At 38.7% G+C, this 22,654-nt stretch overlaps 1 protein-coding gene across 3 annotated transcripts in view; it reads left to right on the forward strand.

The window, feature by feature from the left end:
* The window catches only part of LYPD6B (LY6/PLAUR domain containing 6B), a 91,220-nt gene that overhangs the window by 42,779 nt on the left and 25,787 nt on the right, over positions 1-22,654 (forward strand). The window contains exon 1 of one of the 3 annotated variants that reach the window (XM_088146536.1): positions 3,566-3,774. The exons of the other annotated variants lie outside the window; for them this stretch is intronic. The gene's annotated coding sequence lies outside the window, so the exon portion shown is untranslated. Of the gene's footprint in view, positions 1-3,565; positions 3,775-22,654 lie in introns of those variants that run through there. 3 annotated transcript variants of the gene reach the window in all.

The raw sequence follows: 22,654 nt of genomic DNA on the forward strand, positions 1-22,654 counted from the left end.
ATATGATTGTGCAACAAAAGCTGAAATTTTCAGAGAATAATCTTTTGAACTATATACCTAGTGCATAGAATTTGACAACCAGACAATGTAAATGGATTCTCCATGCCCTTATTATGGCCAAATGATATTGCAGCATTGGAAAGATAAATGCATGGGCCCATTTATTCAATGGCTTGAAGACCTGATTGCACTTGCCACTTATGAGTGGATTGCCTAGACTTTGTATGGACAAGTATAATGAAATATGGGACTCATTTATACAAAATACACTGGGTTAAAATAACAATCTTGAAAGCCTGTCCCAAGCCCTCTTTTAAGGATAATAAAATCAAAGTACGTCTGTTCTGAGTCTCTCCTGTTTTCTTCTTTTCCAGCACTGAGCAGCCGCTTTCTTTCTCTTGTCTCCTTCTCAAGGCCAAATTAAATTGCTCTTCAAAAGCACATTAAATTGCTCTTCAAAAGCTCCTCACAGGCACTAGTGAGGAAGGAACAATTCCTAAAAGGAAAAGACATGTACTGGGAGAGGGGTCCACACAGGAGCTAGCCTGCGAGGCTTACCTTCTGTACGCTAACTGGAAGGGCCAGAAGCAGGAGAATGGCCACTCAGGTCTTGCAGCAGCTACAGTCTGGACTGAGCACCAGCTCAGTCTTGTGGTCAACTCACTGCAATCCAGACTGGTGATTCTGAAGTTGGCTTAAGAAATGGAACACCATGGGAGGCAAGCAGTTTCGGCTACAATACAAAATTGCCCTTAGAAAGAAGTAGTTCAAGGTCCAACATAGGAGAACAGGGTAGACCACAACATCTCCCTTTGTTACACAGCTGTTAACCAACAACCAGATAAGAGATTTTCATTACATCAGCATAACAAGAACCAGATAGCAAGATGCCAGTCACATAGAAAACAACAACCCCCAACAGCACCTTTCACTCAGTCACATTCAGGGCTGGTATATTATATACAACTAACCATCAAACTTAGTTTCTCCAAGATCATAGTACTGAAGATGTTATCTAGGTACCTAATGAAAAGCTAAAATGAGAAACAAAGCTCAGAGAACTCCTACATCCCAAAAGGGAAGGAATCAAGAATACATGGAAAAGAATTCCAGGGCATTCTGAGATTTAAGGAGATTGCCCATTTGTCATGGATGCATGCAGATCTTTCAACCGTACCTGTGGTTCCCATGGCTCTTCCCACCTCACCCAGCTCCTTTGTGTGCAATTAATACATTGACAAAACTTAAGAATGAAAGCTAAACTTGCATTATTCCTAAAGTTTGGGCTGTCTGCCATCAAACAAAACTAGGAGCAATAACTTGACTTCAGTTAAACAGAAGTGAGTTGGGTGCTTATTATCTTTTACACAGCCTAATTACTGAAATATTGGCTAACACTATAAAGTTGTAATGCTCATGTGATTTGAAGGTCATTTAAATTAAGAGTTATTGGAGCATTTTCATTATATATGGTCCGTGTATATTGGGCAGCCATTTTTGTAATGAGGATGAAAAATCTTTAAGCTATCATCCAATATGGTTTATGGGAACTAGCAGTTGAGTAGCTAGGAAGGCAAACTGTGACGCTTGTACTGTTAACAAAATGGAATTGTGAGACCACAGTGATTCTTCTAGTGTTGGTGAGCATATATTTGTATCACCCAGCATTAAAGAACATGATAAGAAAAGAAATATGAGGTTCCAGATTGAGATGAGAAGGTGGAGAAAATGGAGGTAGATCTAGGGAGAAAGAAGCTATTATGGCAGGAGGTGGCATTCAGTGCTATTAGATAGGAAGAAGAATGGCAGCAAGCTACAGCGTATCTGTTGGGATATAGCTTCTGGCGTTGTCCATTATGGTAATTAAGATTGTCATGGAATAGCCCTGATTCCTATTTTCTAGACATGTTCGTTAAGCACAGGGTCGGTATACACTTTGTATTCCTTTTTGTAAATTCCAGAATATTGAAATTCTGAAATATTGAAATACCTTAAATCACTTTCCAGGCTCATAGCTGTGAAAATGTATTTTTTGTTTTATTGGCAGTAAAGTAGGATACATCTTCATACATCAATAGAAACATTGCAAAACCTTTTCACGTGAGGTTGGTGCCTGCAGATACTTCAACCTGCACCCATGAAGTACGTGCTGCTACTTGTCACTTATGTTACTTTTAAGTGTTCTTTGTGACCTTGATATTTTCCTTTTCCTTTAGAAATTGAAACTGTGTACATACTTCTCCAATTTTATTTCCTACCTGGTGAGGAAGGTTCTGCTGAGAAACTTCTGTCCTGCTTTTTCATGAGCTCTGTGGCTGATGGTGAACTTGATCTGTTTTTCTGATCCTAGTCCAGCACCCTTGCCACTGAATTACGTAGAACTCTACAATGCTTTTTTGGATGGCCAGAACCATTTGAGAACAAAGTGCTGGTTACTAATTATGTGCCAGCAAGCACGTCTGGAAACCAACAATTTATTTCCCAGCCTTCATAAGGAAAAGGAATGAACTCTACTCTTTCCTTCCCCCACTTTTTGGCAAGGTTTTTCAGAAGTGGTTTGTCCTTGCCTCCTTCCTAGGGCTGAGAGAGAGTGACTGGCCCAGGGTCACCCAGCTGGCTTGGTGCCTAAGACAGGACTAGAACTCTCAGTCTCCCGGTTTCTAGCCTGGTGCCTTAGATACTATACCAAACTGGCTCTCCTACTTCCACTACCTACCAGTAATTCAATTAGGAGAGGGATGGGGTGACCAGGTCTAGCGAGAAGAGGACATAGGAAACTATGTGGAATGGGGAGGCTTGGGCAACAACCCTAAACGGGAAGAGAGCAATGAGAGGAGTTAGAGAGAGGCAAGAGCTATAATTGTTCTGTGCATGCAGGACAGAATTTTAAAAATTGCATTAAGAAGATTATGTTAATACAACAAAATCAAAGCAATTTACAAGGTTCACAAAATATATAGTAAGAATGTTCAAATAATTAATTTCACTAACTGAATTAGAAGAGGTATACTGTTTTTATTTTTATGTCAGTTTTTATTCAAGTCTCTTTGTATTTAAAACATGTAGCAGTCGTAATTTATATATTTCACATACAAATTCTGATGTAATTTCTGTGTAGGCATTTGCAGAAAGCTCACAATTTGCAGTTATTCATTTCCAACATACAATTTATTATTGATTATGTGCACAGCAAGATTCTCCTAAAAAATCACTATATTTTATGATGTTCCTGTGAGTCCAGTATTTATCACTCTGTCCTGATTCAGAAATGTTAGTTTTGGGTTTTATCTGAATTCTGCACATTCCGCCCCCTCCCCCCCTTGCAGAGTAGTTTTACAATGGAACACATATGCTTCATATTTTAGTTTGGATTTAGCATTCCTCTTCCAGCGGTAAGAGACTAAAGTTATGTCATGCAGATCCTTGCACTGTTTTTCTCCTCTATCTGTGAAAGCTACTCCAGCATGCTTTTTTCAAAGAAACATGAATACTGTTTTTGTTGCTACCTTTTGTAGCTTGATTTCTGTAACTGAATCCTGGCCTTTATTCTGCCTACAGCTAAAGTGCTGCTTTGTTGAGAAAGGCTTCTAGTTACCAAATTCCCCTGTGACCTTCACGTCTGCAGATTTCTGTACCTCTCATTGAAAGTTACCAAAAATCCCTATGTTAATGGGTAGCAGAAGAGGCAGAGTGCGCTTCGAAGAGGACTGTACAGTAAATGAGGAAGCAGGAGGCAGCAGGAAGTTCCATGAATCCAGAAAAAGCAGCAGATGAGTAAGTAGCAGCAGGCTGGGTCACCCTGCAGACACAGGAGCCAGCAGAGGCTGGAAGGCTAGGACTAATATGGGAAGAAGGTATGGGAGCCAAAAGATCGTGATGGATCTATCTTAGCTCTGGTACAGAATCAAATGGATCATCTTGGCCGTTGTGCCAGGTTGTATCAGTGTGAGCAAACGGGTTATATTTCATCATTTCCTAAGCTAGCTCTGAAAAGCCATGCCTAAGACTGTCAGCTGGCAGTTTTGCAATATAATGGTACCCTCCTACCATGAGATTCCTTTTAGAAATGCTTTAATTGAATTGGATTTGAATATGTTATTTTTCGACTATACTTATAGAAAAATAAAAGCAAACATAGATTCATTAAACATCCACAAAAATAGCCCAACAATGACTGAAACAACCAATTTTTCAAAAACATTCAGTTATTTAAATATACTCTTCCTGTTTTAACTCCATTTGGTTAATGTGTACTTTTGAATAATTTTTCCCATTTTGGAGTCCATACAATCTTTGTAGTAATTAATAAAGTCATGATAAAGATTTTAGTTGTATTAATTATCCCCCTTGCTGCAATGGATAGTAATGTTAGGTCTCCAGAAATCAAAAGCTGTTTGAAAAAGATTTTCCAAAGAGACATTTATACCTAGCACTTAAATTGTGCTGTTGAATATTCATCTTAGTTATAAATATAACACCCTAATAGGTGTTGACACCTATGAAATAACTTTGTCTCCTATACTTATAATCTTATGATGCCATTTTCACTAAGTGAAAAACTATCTTTAATTTTTCTTTTAACATGGTATTACCTTTCTTACTATGTATCTTAAAAATGTAATCCCTTTCTCAGATTTTATATTAATTTAGTTCTTTAGGCCAATAAATTCTTTTTCTCTTTACATGTGACTTGAACTCCCCAAGGTGTGAATTTCCCAGATATAAGTAGGACTTAAACCATCTTCTCTAAAGGAAATACTGTATTTGAACATGTTGATACTGAAGGAGAAATCCCTCTTAGCAGCTGTTTTTTTAATGTTACTACAGTAATAGTGTCTGAATGGATATAGTACTAATTAGAGCACTAGAGTCTTGTACTCTTTCCTCAGCTGATAGCAGATAGTGAAAAGTGCATGCTATTTCCACCAAAAATTATAGAATACAAGCTTTTAACCTAAACAAATACAAATTACAGAATACAAAAATTACAGAATACAAGCTTTTAACCTAAATCTTGCAAGCTTTCCGTTCCTAAAAATGTTTGTTACCCCACCCCACTCCCAGCAAACTTTCCTACATGTGATGCCTCCATCGTTATGTTACGATCGGTGTGCTTTCTGTGAAAATGGCCTCCTTGCCAGCCACTTGTCCTAACCTGCGTTTCTAAATTCTCTCTTTTGGAAATTCTTCCCTTTCAGAACTGCATTTGTTATTGAAAGAGTAATTAATCATAACTGAAATGGAATGTTCAAAGCTTCAGCATATATTCTGAACATGAAATGTAGCACTATTTGAGCTTAAAAAATTCATCTAGAACAAGCTAAATTTGATTAGCATCCTTAGTTTCATTTCTTCTAACAAAGATCCCAACTACTTTTTAAGATACTGAGTTGAGTCAAATAAGTATCTTTCTTGTCTTCTTTTATGCACAGGGAATAGATTTTTTAATTAGATAAGATCTTAAATATACTTTGATTTCAGTTGTCACTTTTTTTCTCTTCTCCCTTTGGAGAACAAGAAGCGTATAGCATTAAGTCAGTTTTTATGCATGCTGGATGCTATTAACAATGAAAAAGTGATTATTATCTAAAGACTTCTACTCAGAATAAAGTTGCTTTTGTTAAATGAGAGGTGCTTGCAGGTAAGTGTACATAGGACTGCTGCTGTCATAATCCAGATATTTGTGTGCCAATGATTTATAAATAAAAGTCTAGTTGTTCAGATGGACTCAATGCTTCCTTATTCATTTTATGACATACAGTAGTGGGTCATAGAATACATGTTTAGAATGCTGTGAAGCATTTATAAATAATTGGAACACAGATGTAAGGATAATGTACAGTTGTATGTACATACACAGATGCACACATATGCTGAGTTCTTTTTCTAAGTGGATAATCTTACATATGAAAATGAAATGGCAAAATTATGTTAGCTGTTTTCCAGAAAAAGATTGATAAACATGTCAGCTTTTTTTCAGATTTACTTCTGTTGCAGATACTTGGCTTAATACCACTGACCAGGCAAAAACAACAACACACATAAACATACCCAAATTAAAATAGGGCCTCACATTTCAATATGATTATAAAATATGACATAAATTTAATTAAAAACAAAAGCTACTCCATCGATCCAATTGCATTGAACAGATAAAACATAAAAGCCCTTTTCAATATGCATATAATATGCTTATTGTAGTGTAGATCCTTCTCCTGTATTTTCCCTCTGCAGCTGAAAAATCAGCCTAAATAAGTGGGATTTACAACATAATACTACAGTGTGAATATTTCTGCCAAGCCCTTCTGCATTACATTTGACTTCATCCCCTCCTAGACGCATTCTGGGCACACAGAGCATGCTCACCCTAATCAAGTTGCTTTTGATTTTTGGATTTCTGCTGTTCTGGTCAGTGGGGCTCCTTTTTGCCTGCACAGACACTTTTTGGGGAAAGGCATTGGCATATTATACATATTTGATTCATTTCTTGGGTAAACTGGATTGAGAAAAGGCAATTTATAAACATTTAAATCAAACAGTTGATACACAACTGCAGTGGCTGCCCAGTGGTTCTGTTCTAGTTGATATCTTGCAGTGGTCAATTTGGTCTTGCAAGCATCAACTTGCACCTTGTACCTAGGATTCTATCGAGAGTTCATAGTTGGTGTATATTCATCTAGACTAGGAATCAGTGATATCAGCAATGATATCAGTAATGAGGCAGGTGAAACAAAAAATGTGGCATTAGCACGTGCAGCTTCCCCAGCTTGAGGCTCTGTAGGACTCTGGATTTCGCCTTCCCATTTCATTCTTTTATTTGCAATAAAAAGAATGCCAGGGAGGGTAGAAGAATGGGGGCACAGCCTGTGTAGGTGTGGCAAGTTCATGCTACATTTGAGATGAAAGAAAACTGATTGAATGCCACATACTCATTAGAAAACTGGATATAATTTAAATGTAAATGAGTGTTTATTCAACTTTACTGTTTGTAGTTACAACTATGTCAACAAATAACAGTGTGTCATCTGTCCTTTTGGGAAACCAGTGCAGCTGCAACCCTCTGAAATGCCTATAATTTGATAAAATTAAGCCCGTCCCAGCTTAATTAACTCTATATCATCATTATTAGGCACACAGCACTGTTTTCCACTCAGTTTAGCAAGTCAGAGGAACCCCCCCCCCCCTTTCCCCCTTCTCCTAGTACTGGAAATGACTTAAAAATTAAGAGAGAAAAGTGCAGCAGCCAACAGTGTCTTTAGATGACTGTGACTTGACAAAGCTGACGTTTTCTAAGGAAAGAGAAGCACTGATCCTTTATCATTTCTGTTGGGGGCCTATTAATGCTAGAATGCAGGGGTCTCATTTTCTGTCAGGTGCACCCAAAAACTCTTGTTGGAAGGCTAAGCCAGAAATCTGGCCCGGTTAGGCTTTCAGAGGCAGCAGCAGATATCTGCCATCTCATTAAGGTTGACCTGATTTCTACCTCTACTTGTAATAACGTTACGAGAATGTTTAGAGATGCTATGCAAACACATCCTCCGGGTCTTGTCACAAAAACACCAGGTTAAGTGCAACAGCATGTACCGGTTGGCGGTTTGTTCCCCTCTGCGCTCCCACCTACTTCAGCCTTCAGCATGAGCCAGTGAATGTAGCATTGTAGCCTGTCATAGGAATGGAATTGGGCCAAGAGCCCTAGTTCATTAGTTCAGGGAGACTTTTCTATCTTTTGCTGCTGCTTTCGTACTGCAGGGAACCAACTAGGCAACACATCACCTAGAGCTGACAAGTAGGTAGTATAAAAGTGTTGGATGTGTGTGTGTGTGTGTATAATAGAGAGTGAGTTAGTATGCAGAGGACATTCATGCTGCCAGACAATCAGAATACAGTAACTCAATCCCCTACTCCTGCTGAAGTGTAGAATAAGCAGCCCCAGATGAGTGGGGAAATTCTGACGTTGGCGAGCAGATGTTAAATCTTTGAAGTGCATTTATCTCTGTGCCAGGGAGAGTCAGGGCATTGGTAAAAATGTAGTTACTGGATCCTGCATCGCCTTTCACCTCTCCTGGAGCTTAATTCAGAGCAGTGTTTAGTTTTGTGCTTAGTCTTGAAACTTGTGAAGGCATAATAAATAAAGGCATTATTTTTCCAGCATGTTTGGTGCATGTTCTTGTCACATTTAGCTGCTCCCCATAGAAGAAGCTTTTATATCTCTGGGATTTGGGAAAAGGCATCTAGGTAGCAGATGTAGCCATTTGTGCCAGCATGTCTTTTGAAATAAAACAAAGGAGTACGTGTGTATGTGTACACAAACACAGGCTACTTTCCTTAGGTGCCTTTAATGGGATGCATTGAAGGTACTATTAGTAAACACTGAATGAATTAGTTTTGTGCCAACTTGGAAAAGTTCCTAGAAGATATGGAAGAATAATTGTGCTGGGGTGGTATCACTTGGAGAAAGGAAGAGGTGGGTCTGTTGACAGCATAATGAGGAATTGATTCCTGGTTGTATGAAAGGACCATTGCTGCACAGCGGTTTCCTAGCTGCTGAGGAATTTTGTTAAGATAGCAGAGCCCTCAAAACCCATGTTCATCATTTTTTGAAGCAAAATCCTTCGCTTCAAGTGGACAAGCTGCCAGTAGGCATGCTTTTGTCAATAAAGATATGACTAAAGCACAATGCTGTCTGTTGAGTTTTCTGTTATCTACCAAGCTCTGAAATACCATGTGAACTTTTTAAATACTCCTTGTTAAACAAATGTTTAGACCAGTTTCAGGAGAAGCATATGCTCTTGAGCTTTTTTGGATGTGTAAAGTAATTGAAATAAAATAGAATATTATGCATAGAACATTTGAAAAATTAAGGCAAACTTCTATTTAATTATGTCTTCACTGGTCGCTTTTTATCAAGTCTGGGTGTGTGTTCTGGTTCAATCATATCCTGGGTGCTGAAGAAGAAAACTCCTAAAAGTAATAGCTGTTCAAGAAACAAGGAACAAACTACCTTGGGAGATAGTGGCTCCCCCCCCCCCCACTGGAGGTGTTTAAAACAGGTGGTGACCTGTCAGGAATATTGTGGTAGTGGATTCTGAACTGGGCAGTAGGTTGGAATAGATGATCTCCAAGACCCCTTCTGTGATGTAGGGTCAAGTTAACTCCCATAGTAGCGTCCTCTGATTTTTCTCCTGCTGAAGCAGATATACCATCCATGTTTACACTAGCTTGACTTCTGGGCTCATGTTTCTTTTCTTTTTAATTGTGAAAATAACCATAGTTCAACCAGATCAGAACCTTGTTTGTTTGTTTTAGATTTATAAAGTTGCCCAACTCAACCCTGACTTTGAGCACTGTACAGATTAAAAACAGATACAGTATTTAAAAACAAAACAAAAAGTTAAAAAAAAATAGGAGGGACAGACATACCCTAAGTGAAACAGACACTGTGCCCCAGATGAGCACACTCTGACTCATCCCAGCGCTTGGTGGAGAAAAACAGGTTTTCAGAGATGCTTGTGAAAAGGCCTGTCAGGTCCTGGCAGTCTGAACCTCTGGGGGATGCTATTCCACAGGACAGACACCTTGAGAGGGAAGGTGCACTTCCTAGGTCCCATCAGATGATATTGCTTAATGGATGGGACACCAAGTGCCCCTGCTCTCTTGGATCTTACAGGATGGACTGAAATGATAGGAGAAACACATACAATTCTTTGGGAACACAGAGGAGGCAGCAAGGCAGTTAAAGGAGGAAACAGGCCCATTGCAGAAGAGATTGTTGAGTCCAAGGGAGTGGGGAAGCATGAGAAAGAAACTCAGAGTAACTCCACCTTAATTATGCTGGGTATAAGTTGATGTAGAGAATTGCTTTGGTGGGCTTTCAAGAATCTGCTATATTGCTCAACTAGCAAGATCTTTCCAGAAATCCAACTGGTTTTTGCTTCCCCACTTGCCAGCCTCACAGCCAGGCCCTATGCCAAATAGGGCTTTGTAGGTGACAACTAGTACCTTGAATTGCACCCAGCAGTTCAGTGGTAACCAGTGCAGCTCGATGGTTATAGCCATGGTTAAAGTCTCCCACCTGAACCATGGTTTGTCCCATGGTGTTAGTTTGGACAGACCAGTAAATTAAACCACAGTATGGCTAAATATTTTATATGAACATGATCAATATAAATTAAACCAGCATATAAGAACACATCTTCTTAGGAGGCTAGGAGACTTGCTCTAATATTCTTTGGGGTCTATAAACTTCATGGAAGCTAAAACTGCTGTGAATATATGTTTTCTTTCTCCATTCTTTATCGCTTGTACTTCTTTCAACCATTTCATTTCCCTTTTACTCTGAACTGTAGGCAGAGCATTTGCAGACCCAAAGTAAACCTCTTCAGGTTTTTCTCCTCAAAATTAAAGCTTATTCCCCTGAGATAATGCTGTATCCTATTAGCATTTTACAGTAATTGGTTTCCTTCAGCACTCCATCCATCAGATAGTGAATTTGGTGACTATGGATATTTCCTCCTAGTGCGGGATAAAAGCTTAAATCCACCCTGCCGCCCATGTAACTCCCTGCAATTCCAACTGCAGAGGGTATTATGGCCATTAAAAAAGCAGAATAAATGCACATGTAATGCTGGGGATGGTTTGGCCTTCGTTTGGTTAATACAAGATTTTGTTCTACAGGTTTTATGCAAGACATGTTAGGAAGGTGTTGCCTAACGTACTTAGAAATTTTTAGTGAGTTCTGCACATAACCCATGCCTACCCGTACAGTAATTTTCTAATCACTTTCTTTTAGAGTTGATAGATGCAAATAAGATGTCCTATATCATTAGGTCTTTAAAGAAATTATAGATCATGGGCCAAAGAGATGCTGTGACTTTTAACTTTTTTATAACTTTATTTGTTGCTGCTTTCACTTCTGTTGCTGTTTTAATTTTTTTTTACAATATTTATATGCTGCTCACATCACAAGATGGCTCACAGTTTATCTTGTTGATTTTATTTTGAATTTTTATTGTATTTTATAAAATGTCTTAATATATGTTTTACTAATGGCTTTCATGTTTTTAGTTGTAATTGCAATTTTCTACTGAAAACCACTTTGAGGTTTGTTTGTTTTTAATGGAAAGTGGTTCAGAAATTTTTAGAATAAATAAGTAAATAAATGTGTGCATTGAATAAGAAAGGGGAATCGTTTTTGCAGAGCAGTGCTCCAGTTTAGAAATGTGGAATGATGGGAAAGTCTCTTCCCTTCCCTTCCCTTCCCTTCCCTTCCCTTCCCTTCCCTTCCCTTCCCTTCCCTTCCCTTCCCTTCTCCTCTCCTCTGACTTAGTTTATATCCTGCTTGCTCCATTTAAATTGAAGATGATTCTGCAGCAATAGTATATGGTATTTTAATCATGGGTTGGTATCGCTTGGTTTTGTTGCAAAGGTGCTCTCTGATCAGCTGATAAGTCTGCTGTGGTAGCAATCCCCACTTCCTTCCAACTTGCATAACATTGTGAATAAAGTATTGCTTTCACTCCTGGGGGCACTCAGACAGCATTCCTGAGTCTGTTCTCCCTCTCTCACATCAAATGAAAAGACAGGGCACAAAAGAGGCAGAGTGATTCAGTTGCTCCAAACTAGTATGTGATTCAGTTGCTCCAAAGTAGCATGGAAATATACCACATAGTTTCCAAATTACTTGTCTCATACATACAGTACATTTGAGGCAAGTAATTTGAAACTATGTGGTATATTTCCATGCTATATACATATATGTGTGTGTTTGCTATAATGTAGTGCTAGGTATAATGTTATGCAACACACACACACGGAGAAAGATAAAAATGAACCAGGGATCTGCTAATTCAGTATGGGTTTGGAAAAAATATTTTCATTTAAAGAAGATATGAGGGGCAACAATTACACGGAATGAAGTATCAAAGTCATATAGACTTAAATGCACTCCTTTCTCTTTCTGATAGTGGAATAATTGTTAAAAGCTTTTGTTTTTCTTTAACCACAATCAATCAAATCCTGCATTTTATGCCCAACCCACAAGATAAGCTTCTCTTTTACTATTGATTCAAGAGTTTGAACAATGAGCTGGTGACAGTCATTTAGTTTATGACTGGTTTCTCCCACAGCTGTATCATTTCAGTTGCTTCTAATCACCCAGGGATGTTTGAACTAATTCCTGCTGCCAGCTAAAGGATGAATAAATGGAAATTCAAACAGTGTCTGAATTTGACACGTTTACCTTTGCCATGTTGTTTTTCATAGTTAGCATTTGGCAGGAGGTCAGTCTCTTCTAAATATGCACAAAGTTAAACAAGAAAAATGTGACTGCGGTGGCTTGACTGCAGCTCTTTGAATAGTCTGAAACAATTCTCTTCAGAAAGGCTGACTGAAAATTAAAGATTATTGTGCACAGTAATCAGTGACTTACATTTTAGTGGAGAAAGAAATTAGAAGAAGAGTTTTAATTTTTTAACAGAAATTCAGTTTGAGCACAGTTCTCATAGGTTTGCATGTAATGTTATGTCACAAAGTAGTATATTAGTTTTTGGCTTAGTGTGATGAGGGGAACTCATCCCAAGAAGGAATCCCTGTCTTTTCGATCACAGACCACAGTTTGAAGCCAATGTGTGTTGGCTGTTTAACCTGCCTGATTGTCATGTCTATTTCTGGTCTATTTCTTACCTGTTTGCATATACTGCTTACAACTTCTGGGTACAATAGAAACCAAATCTCGCATTGGCCAAATAACCAATGATGGCTTTGCTTATGCCTATAAGGAGTCTGGCTTGTTCCTGGTTTAAAGAACTATAATCTTAGCTTAACATTATTTCTCAGCCAGATATTTAGCATCATGTTGGGTCTCATTATTATAACTGTCTATGATTTTAAAGCTCACAAATTCAAATCTGTTAATTTGAGTGAGAGGTACCAGGAAACTAAAGATCACAGAACCAGCAGAAGTTTAGCGCTTTCACCAGCATTCTGACAAAGATAAAAATGAATTGTACTAGCGAATAATGAGGCTTCTTATTAGATTTAGATTTGTTTTTCACACATTGCAGAGCAATAATTCCAGATTTGTCATCAAGTATATACTTAGTGCTAGGAAACTACTATCGATGTTTCATCACTGACAAGTGTACTTTTTATGTATTAAATTTACATCTTGCTTTTCTTCCATTACTGGTGCTCAAGACAGCTAAATCATGCAGTATAGATAAAAACACAATTATAATGAAGCATAAAAACATCAGTAAAATCCATCTCAATTAAAATGGAATCTGCACTGCATATCAGTATAATCTAATCTGGAATATGCCTGTGTATGGTGCAGAGGACTCCTTTGGCAGAACAAAGGAAAGATGCTCTAAGAAAGTATAGTTGAGCTTATAAATGTGCAAAAGAGATATGTAATAATGGAACTACAAAACACTGGAGAAAGAAGATGGAGAATAGTACGCAGAGAGGCTCATTTTTTTTTATTCATTAGATTTTTATTCTTCCTCATCAGGATTTGAAATGGCACAGATAGTACTACCTTACACAATTTTAACAACCCTGGTAATCAGTGGAGTGACAGATGTTGCAGTCAGATCACCTTTGTCATTCCATATCCTAGCTGACAATTATTTCAGATTGGGAATTAAGAAATACTGGAAGTGATTTGATTTAATCTTCCATTCTTTTTTTATTGCTGTACCCTTCAGTTGCAGTCTTTTGAAATCTCTTGTTTCTGACATCTTTGTTGTCTTGGAACTGTATAAGTAGCAAACCAGCAACAGAAATCTTTGCCAATGAACAGGATTAATGTTCTTGTAGCGCCTCCCCTGCCCCCAAGACCTTGTTTCTCCCAGCTCTTTCACACTGACATGTTTCCACTGTCTTCTTAGTTGGCTGTTCTTCCTATCTCTTCCTGTTTCATTAGATTCTGATCATAATAAACAAAGAAGGTATTAAAGTTGGAGTAAATCTGTAGTTTTGTTTGTCTTTTTAAAATTATTTTTGGTTGGAACTTTCACAAACGTCATGATAATGTCAAGAGCATTTCTGTAGTTCTTTATAAGATTTATATCCAGCCTTTCTACTAATAGCACTCAAGGCAGTTAATGAACAAGCAAAATCAATACAAATTAAAGTAATATAATTAGAACAAACTGACCAGCACCCTTAAAGACATATTTTAAAACATAATGTCTCTTGTTCTTTGGACTTTTCTAAAATCAGCTTGAAAATCTGGCATCTCCCTTTCTATGTAAGGCTCTAATCTGTATTGCATGTTCCTAAACAATATTTTGCTAAAATGTGAAATTAAGGATACTGAATGATAGTTTGCACACACTGTTAAGTCTTTCTTTGGTATTGGTATGTGGACTAGCCTCTTCCAATCTGTTGGCCACTGTGTCAGTCTCCTGATTTGCTGGCATAGCTTGGTTATAATCCTTACAGATTCTCCTTCTGTTGCTTGCCATATTTCTGTGGGTATTCCATCACTTCCTGTAGTTTTCCAACTCCCAATGACAAAAGTACTGTTATAACTTTATTTTCTAGTACTAGAAATTCATAGTATCTTGAGTGTTGACATCTCTACTGTACAGTACTTCAGTATACTCCTTCCATCTTTGTTTGATTTTCTTTGAATCTGTTACTGTCTGTCTATTGGCGTCCTTTAGCATAGCAATTTGAGGTCGGAATTTCCTTCTTAGTTCAGAAATCTTTTAGAAGGTGGTTCTTGTTTGTTTCCATCTTTGATGACATTTCAGATGTTGTTATATTGCTCTTGTTTCTTCTAACAGCGCTCTTAAATTCTTTAAGTGCTTTCCAGAGATCTTTGTCTTTTACTTCTCTTGTTTGTAGCTTTTACTGTTTCTTCTGATATCTAGTTTGCTTCTGTTTTTTTTGTTTTGTTTTTGGCAGTCTGTTTTCACATTCATCCTTAACAGCTTATTTGATTTTATTCCATATTTCCTTTGGTTCTTGATCAATGAGTTTCCAAATGTCAAAGTAATTCCTGATGTTCTCCTTGAAAATGGTGGCTCAAGATCATATTATGGAAACTGATTACCTTCATTCACCCACTTTAGCTTGACTTGGAACATGCACATGAACAATTCATTTCCACAATCATTTCCTGGTCACATTTTTGCTGTTATAACTGAGTTCCTCCCCTTCTCATATGGCCTCCTCATACCACTAATTCTGTATATTCCATCTGGTGATGTCCATGTATATTGGTGTCATTTCAATGGATGTGTTAACAATGAAGAAACAGACATGTTTCTTTTTGTTTCTTTTTCCTAGGCCATTCAGTCCAACTACATTTTCCTCATTATTTTCAACTTTGGCATTCCAGTTAACATGTACAACAGCTTATCTTGCTTACATATTCTGTTGATTTCAGGTTGGACTTGACTGTAAAACAACAACTCCCCCCCCCTTCCTCTGCATCATCTTCAGTGATTGGAACATAAACTTGGACAACCATCATATTAAAGGAAGTCTACGAAGTCCAACTGATCTTATTCAGTCAGTGATTGCATTATACCCAAGTTTTGTTGTTGTTCAGTCGTTAAGTCGTGTCCGACTCTTCGTGACCCCATGGCCTTCCTGTCCTTCACTGCCTCCCTGAGTTTGCTCAGTTTCATGCTCATTGCTTCAGTGATGCTATCTAACCATCTCATCCTCTGCCGTCCCCTTCTCCTTTTGCCTTCAATCTTGCCCAGCATCAGGGTCTTCTCCAAAGAGTCCTCTCTTCGCATTAGGTCACCAAAGTATCTGAGCTTGAGCTTCATTATCAATCCTTCCAATGAGCAATCAGGGTTGATTTCCTTTAAGATTGACTGGTTTGACCTCCTAGCAGTCCAGGGGACTCTCAAGAGTCTTCTCCAGCACCACAGTTCAAAGGCATCAATTCTTCGGCGCTCAGCCTTCTTTATGGTCCAGCTCTTACAGCCATACATTACTACTGGGAAAACTATAGCTTTGATTATGCGGATCTTTGTCAGCAAGGTGATGTCTCTGCTTTTTAATATGCTGTCTAGGTTTGCCATAGCTTTCCTCCCAAGGAGCAAGCGTCTTTTAATTTCATGGCTGCAGTCTCCATATGTGGTGATCTTGGAGCCCAAATGAATGAAGTCTGTTACTGCTTCCATTTCTACCCCTTCTATTTTCCAGGAACTGATGGGTCCAGATGCCATGATCTTAGTTTTTTTAATGTTGAGTTTCAAGCCAGCTTTTGCACTCTCCTCTTTCACCCTCATCAAGAGGCTCTTTAGTTCTTCTTCACTTTCTGCCATTAGGGTGGTATTGTCTGCATATCTGAGGTTGTTGATGTTTCTCCCTGCAATCTTAATTCCGGCTTGTGATTCTTCCAGCCTGGCATTTCTCATGATGTACTCTGCATATAGGTTAAATAAGCAGGGTGACAGTATACAGCCTTGTCGTACTCCTTTCCCTATTTTGAACCAATCGGTTGTTCCATGACTGGTTCTAACTGTTGCTTCTTGGCCCGCATACAGATTTTTCAGGAGACAGGTAAGGTGATCTGGTACCCCCATCTCTTTAAGAATTTGCCACAGTTTGTTGTGATCCACACAATCGAAGGCTTTTGCATAGTCAATGATATACCCAAGTAGTGTCTTTAATATATAGTTCCTGACTATAAAAACAATACTTTTAAATACTTTGTTTTTCATGTCCTGGGTAGTAATCAGTATGATCTTCTGACTGAAAGTGTCCAATTCTAGTCCATTTTAGTTGGCTGATGCCTAAGATGTCAATGTACAGTCAATTCATTTCATCTTCCAGTGTGTTGAACTTTCCCATGTTCATGTTTCTTACGTTCCCTGTTCCCACTGTAATTCTGTTTTTGCAGCTTTGTGTTTTCTTTTCCTGCATGGCAACATCAGCAGTTAGATGCCCCGAAAATGCAAATCAAGCCATGTCATAAACTTTGTTACTACTCTCAAAGATTGTCAGCTTTTCCTCAGTGGAATATTAGATGCCATCCAACCTGAGGGTCCCATCTCCTGTCACCATATCATCAATCACTTTATATTGTCTGCCCATGTAATTTCCTTGATAAAGTGCAGGATTGGTTTACCATTGTTTCTCCCATGCAATTTGAATTGATGCCTCTGAAGTTGTCATTAAAGTGATCACCTACCTCCTGCATCTTTCTGTATTGCTGTTGCCTGATATAGGTGTCTGTTTGCTTTAGCTGGGCAACTGGGATGACCTTCATGTCTTGGGTGACCCTGCTGGGATTATGTACTCTTGGCATACACTCCCAAGGTTCTTTGCTCATCCCTTCCAGGAATATTCCTTCCCACAATCACTGTGAGGCAGCACAGCCCAATTTGAGTGGTTCTGAACAATTACAGAAGCAAAATATATGGCAGTAGGAAAGACTGATTGCTTTAATAAGAATTTTCTTACTACTTTTTTGGGGTAACTGGTTGACCCATTTAAATTCCTTCTATGATAGCAACAACAACAATTTTGGAGAAATGGTACTAAACTGGGACAATAAGTTGCAGTACAGTTTGCATTTAAGTAAAGTAATTCTTCTAGTTTTTCAGAATTGGGGTGATTGGAGTAATGGATGCATATTAATTAAGTACATAAAAATTAAATTTAAAATATGTTTTTATATTCCTAAACATGTGAGCAACCGTATGTTCTGTAATTATTATTATTATTATTATTATTATTATTATTATTATTATTATTATTATTATTTTGCTGCCAATCTAAGTATCATAATCATAAAACTGCCAAACTAGAACCTGGGCTGCATATCTAGTCATTATCTGATTCTATAGATTTTCCTGTCAGGTTTTCCAGTGCATTTTTTGAAAACAATGAGACAGCACAAAGTAAAATTATGTGTCTTTCTCCATTTGTATTGTCTTAATCACATTACTTTTCCTGTAATTAGTTATTAGTTTCTTTTGTTATGCAGTTTACTGGTGTCATTGGTCTGCCTGTGTCTCATGTTACCATTAATCTATTGGCCTATTTAAAGAGAGAATAATATATTTGGATCTAAAGGAATAAAATCACAAGTTCTTGAAGTTTATTTAACACCATAAAGAAGCAGCAGCTGAGCCTTCACCCAAACTATATTATTATTATTATTATTATTATTATTATTATTATTATTATTATATGTTGTTATTATATTAGCCTACCAAATCGAGAGAGAGAATGTATGTGTGCATGATTTTTATGGCTTTATTATTGTTTATGCGACACATACAGAAAAGTAGAAATTTGTTGCATACTTTATGAAATTTGGGCAGAAGTGAACACAGAATACCAGTTTGGAATAATTGACACAGATATACCTTCTAGGTTAGAATATTTATTCATGAACTCATTATTATTATTACTATTACTACTACTACTTCTAACTGACAGTGAGTGTTGGGCCTAGCCCAAGGAACTCCAGGAGACCATACAGAATCAATCCAGCAAGGTTTATTAGCTACAACCCCTTAACAAGAATCTTCCCAGACTGAAACCAGTTCCCAGGCTCAGCCAGTTCACACCGATGGAATTTCTTAGGGAGGTGCCAGTCTCCTCCGCTTATCTCTTCCTCGCTCCTCTGGAGATGAGAGCACATTCTTTACTCCCCTCCCACCATTCCAGTCCATCACAGTGAGTCATTATAGTTTCAGACAGCAAATTTTCTCAAGGATGTGCATATCAGTATAGATTCTTCTGTATTAGTGCCAATTGTATTCAATTCTTAAAACCCTTCCAACCCTAAATATTTGATTTTGTGTGTATTTTTCTGAAATTTATATATTTTTTAGTTTATATAACTTACCTAGTACGCACTTTTTTCTGTGTGTCTACTGATGTAGGCTGATGTGTGCTGTTGTCTAGGCAACTTTCCCTAACAGAGACTTCATTTAAGTACCATTTAGTTCTAACATAATTTTTAACGCAAATTTACATAATTTTCCTTTAACCAACTTTTGTAATCAAGCTAATTGCTACTGCCCATGCCATGGATGGACCCCTTCATGGATCACTGCCTTGTCGTGGCGAAGGGGCTTGCGTAACTCAGTGAAGCCATGAGCTATACCGTGCAGGGCCACCCAAGACGGACAGGTCATGACAGAGAGTTCTGACAAAATGTGGTCCACTGGAGAAGGAAATGGCAACCCACTCCAGTATCCTTGCCAAGAAAATCCCATGGACAATGTTAAAAGGCTAAAAGATATGATGCTGGAAGATGAGCCCCTCAGGTCGGAAGGTGTCCAATATGCTACTGGGGAAGAGCGGAGGGCATTTCCAAGTAGCTCCAGAAAGAGTGAAGCGGCTGGGCCAAAGCCGAAAGGACGTTCAGCTGTGGATGTATCTGGAAGCGAAAAGAAGGTCCGATGCTGTAAAGAACAATATTGTATAGGTACCTGGAATGTAAGATCTATGAACCAAGGCAAGCTGGATGTGGTCAAACATGAGATGACAAGATTGAACGTCGACATCTTGGGAATCAGCGAACTGAAATGGACAGGAATGGGTGAATTTAATTCGGGTGACCATTATATCTACTACTGTGGGCAAGAAACCCTTAGAAGAAATGGAGTTGCACTCATAGTGAATAAGAGAGTGGGAAAGGCAGTAATGGGGTACAACCTCAAAAACGACAGAATGATCTCAGTGCGTATCCAAGGCAAACCATTCAATATCACAGTCATCCAAGTCTATGCCCCAACCACTGATGCTGAAGAAGCTGAAGGTGACCACTTCTATGAAGACCTACAACACCTTCTAGAACTGGCACCAAAAAGATGTCCTTTTCATCATAGGGGATTGGAATGCTAAAGTAGGAAGTCAAGGAGTAATCGGAATAACAGGCAAATTTGGCCTTGGAGTACAAAATGAAGCAGGGCAAAGGCTAATAGAGTTCTGTCAAGAGAACAAGCTAGTCATAGCAAACACTCTTTTCCAACAACACAAGAGACGACTCTACACATGGACATCACCAGATGGTCAATACCGAAACCAGATTGATTATATACTTTGCAGCCAAAGATGGAGAAGCTCTATACAGACAGCAAAAACAAGACCAGGAGCTGACTGTGGCTCAGATCATGAGCTTCTTACTGCAAAATTTAGGCTTAAATTGAAGAATGTAGGGAAAACCACTAGACCACTCAGGTATGACTTAGATCATATTCCTTGTGAGTACACAGTGAAGGTGATGAATAGATTTAGAGGATTAGATTTGGTAGACAGAGTGCCTGAAGAACTATGGACGGAGGTCCGTAACATTGTACAGGAGGCAGCAACTAAAACCATCCCAAAGAAAAAGAAATGCAAGAAAGCAAAATGGCTGTCTGATGAGGCTTTACAAATAGCTGTGGAAAGAAGGAATGCGAAAAGCAAGGGTGAAAGGGAAAGATATAAGCAACTGAATGCAGATTTCCAGAGAATAGCCAGGAGAGATAAGAAGGCCTTCTTAAATGAACAATGCAAAGAAATTGAGGAAAACAATAGAATGGGGAAGACTAGAGATCTCTACAAGAAAATTGGAGATATGAAAGGAACGTTTAGTGCAAAGATGGGCATGATAAAGGACAAAAAAGGCAGGGACCTAACAGAAGCAGAAGAGATTAAGAAGAGGTGGCAAGAATACACAGAAGAACTCTACAAGAAAGATCTTAATGTCCCTGATGTCCACGCTGGTGTGATCACTGACCGTGAGCCAGACATCCTAGAGAGTGAAGTCAAGTGGGCCTTAGGAAGCATTGCTAACAACAAAGCTAGTGGAGATGACAGTATTCCAGCTGAGTTATTTAAAATACTAAAAGATGATGGTGTTAAAGTGCTGCACTCAATATGCCAGCAAGTTTGGAAAACGCAACAGTGGCCACGGGATTGGAAAAGGTCAGTTTACGTTCCAATTCCAAAGAAGGGCAACGCCAAAGAATGCTCAAACTATCGCACAATTGCACTCATTTCACATGCTAGCAAGGTTATGCTCAAAATCCTACAAGCTAGGCTTCAGCAATACATGAACCGAGAACTACCGGATGTACAAGCTGGGTTTCGAAGAGGCAGAGGAACTAGAGATCAAATCGCCAACATTCGCTGGATCATGGAGAAAGCACGAGAGTTCCAGAAAAATATCTACTTCTGCTTCATTGACTATGCAAAAGCCTTTGATTGTGTGGATCACAACAAACTGTGGCAAATTCTTAAAGAGATGGGAATACCAGACCACCTTACCTGTCTCCTGAGAAATCTGTATGCGGGCCAAGAAGCAATAGTTAGAACCGGTCATGGAACAACCGATTGGTTCAAAATAGGGAAAGGTGTACGACAAGGCTGTATACTGTCACCCTGCTTATTTAACCTATATGCAGAGTACATCATGAGAAATGCCAGGCTGGAAGAATCACAAGCAGGAATTAAGATTGCAGGGAGAATCATCAACAACCTCAGATATGCGGACGATACCACCCTAATGGCAGAAAGTGAAGAAGAACTAAAGAGCCTCTTGATGAGGGTGAAAGAGGAGAGTGCAAAAGCTGGCTTGAAACTCAACATTAAAAAAACTAAGATCATGGCATCTGGACCCATCAATTCCTGGCAAATAGAAGGGGTAGAAATGGAAGCAGTAACAGACTTCATTCATTTGGGCTCCAAGATCACCGCAGATGGAGACTGCAGCCATGAAATTAAAAGACGCTTGCTCCTTGGGAGGAAAGCTATGGCAAGCCTAGATAGCATATTAAAAAGCAGAGACGTCACCTTGCCGACAAAGATCCGCATAGTCAAAGCTATGGTTTTTCCAGTAGTAATGTATGGCTGTGAGAGCTGGACCATAAAAAAGGCTGAGCGCCGAAGAATTGATGCCTTTGAACTGTGGTGCTGGAGAAGACTCTTGAGAGTCCCCTGGACTGCTAGGAGGTCAAACCAGTCAATCTTAAAGGAAATCAACCCTGATTGCTCATTGGAAGGATCGATAATGAAGCTCAAGCTCAGATATTTTGGCCACCTAATGCAAAGAGAGATCTCTTTGGAGAAGACCCTGATGCTGGGCAAGATTGAAGGCAAAAGGAGAAGAGGACGGCAGAGGATGAGATGGCTAGATAGCATCACTGAAGCAATGAGCATGAAACTGAGCAAACTCAGGGAGGCAGTGAAGGACAGGAAGGCCTGGCGCAATATGGTTCATGGGGTCACGAAGAGTCGGACACGACTTAACGACTAAACAACAACAACAACATGCCATGGTGGTGCTTCCTTTGAAAGTTCATGGTATTTCAAAGTGCAAAACATCTGTAATTAAGTTATTTTACATCCCTACTCAGCTCCAACTGACAATATAAATAGTGGAAAATGAGACCTGTTCCATCTGAAGTCTGTGTTCGACCATACCTCTGAGTTATGGCCTGTTCCCCAAAACTGCATAGAATTGATTCAGCCCAAGTGAGGTAAAATAAATAGTAACTGAGCTATATGTAGTTTCCAAAGTTGATGGCTATTTTGGAGAAAAGGGAAGCATTTTCAGAGATGGTAGAGCAAGGTTTTCGTTTCTTTATTTTTAGATATCAAAATTAGAAATAGGATTTAATCAAAGTCAGTCCTGATTGGTGGCACTCCCAAAGTGAGTATTTCTTAGGTAATTACACAGTTA

This window comes from Python bivittatus, unplaced genomic scaffold (genome assembly GCF_059951505.1).
Source record: "Python bivittatus isolate LINGU-HERP-01145 unplaced genomic scaffold, Pbiv_v1 ctg000480_np1212, whole genome shotgun sequence".
Classification (NCBI taxonomy): Eukaryota; Metazoa; Chordata; class Lepidosauria; order Squamata; family Pythonidae; genus Python; species Python bivittatus.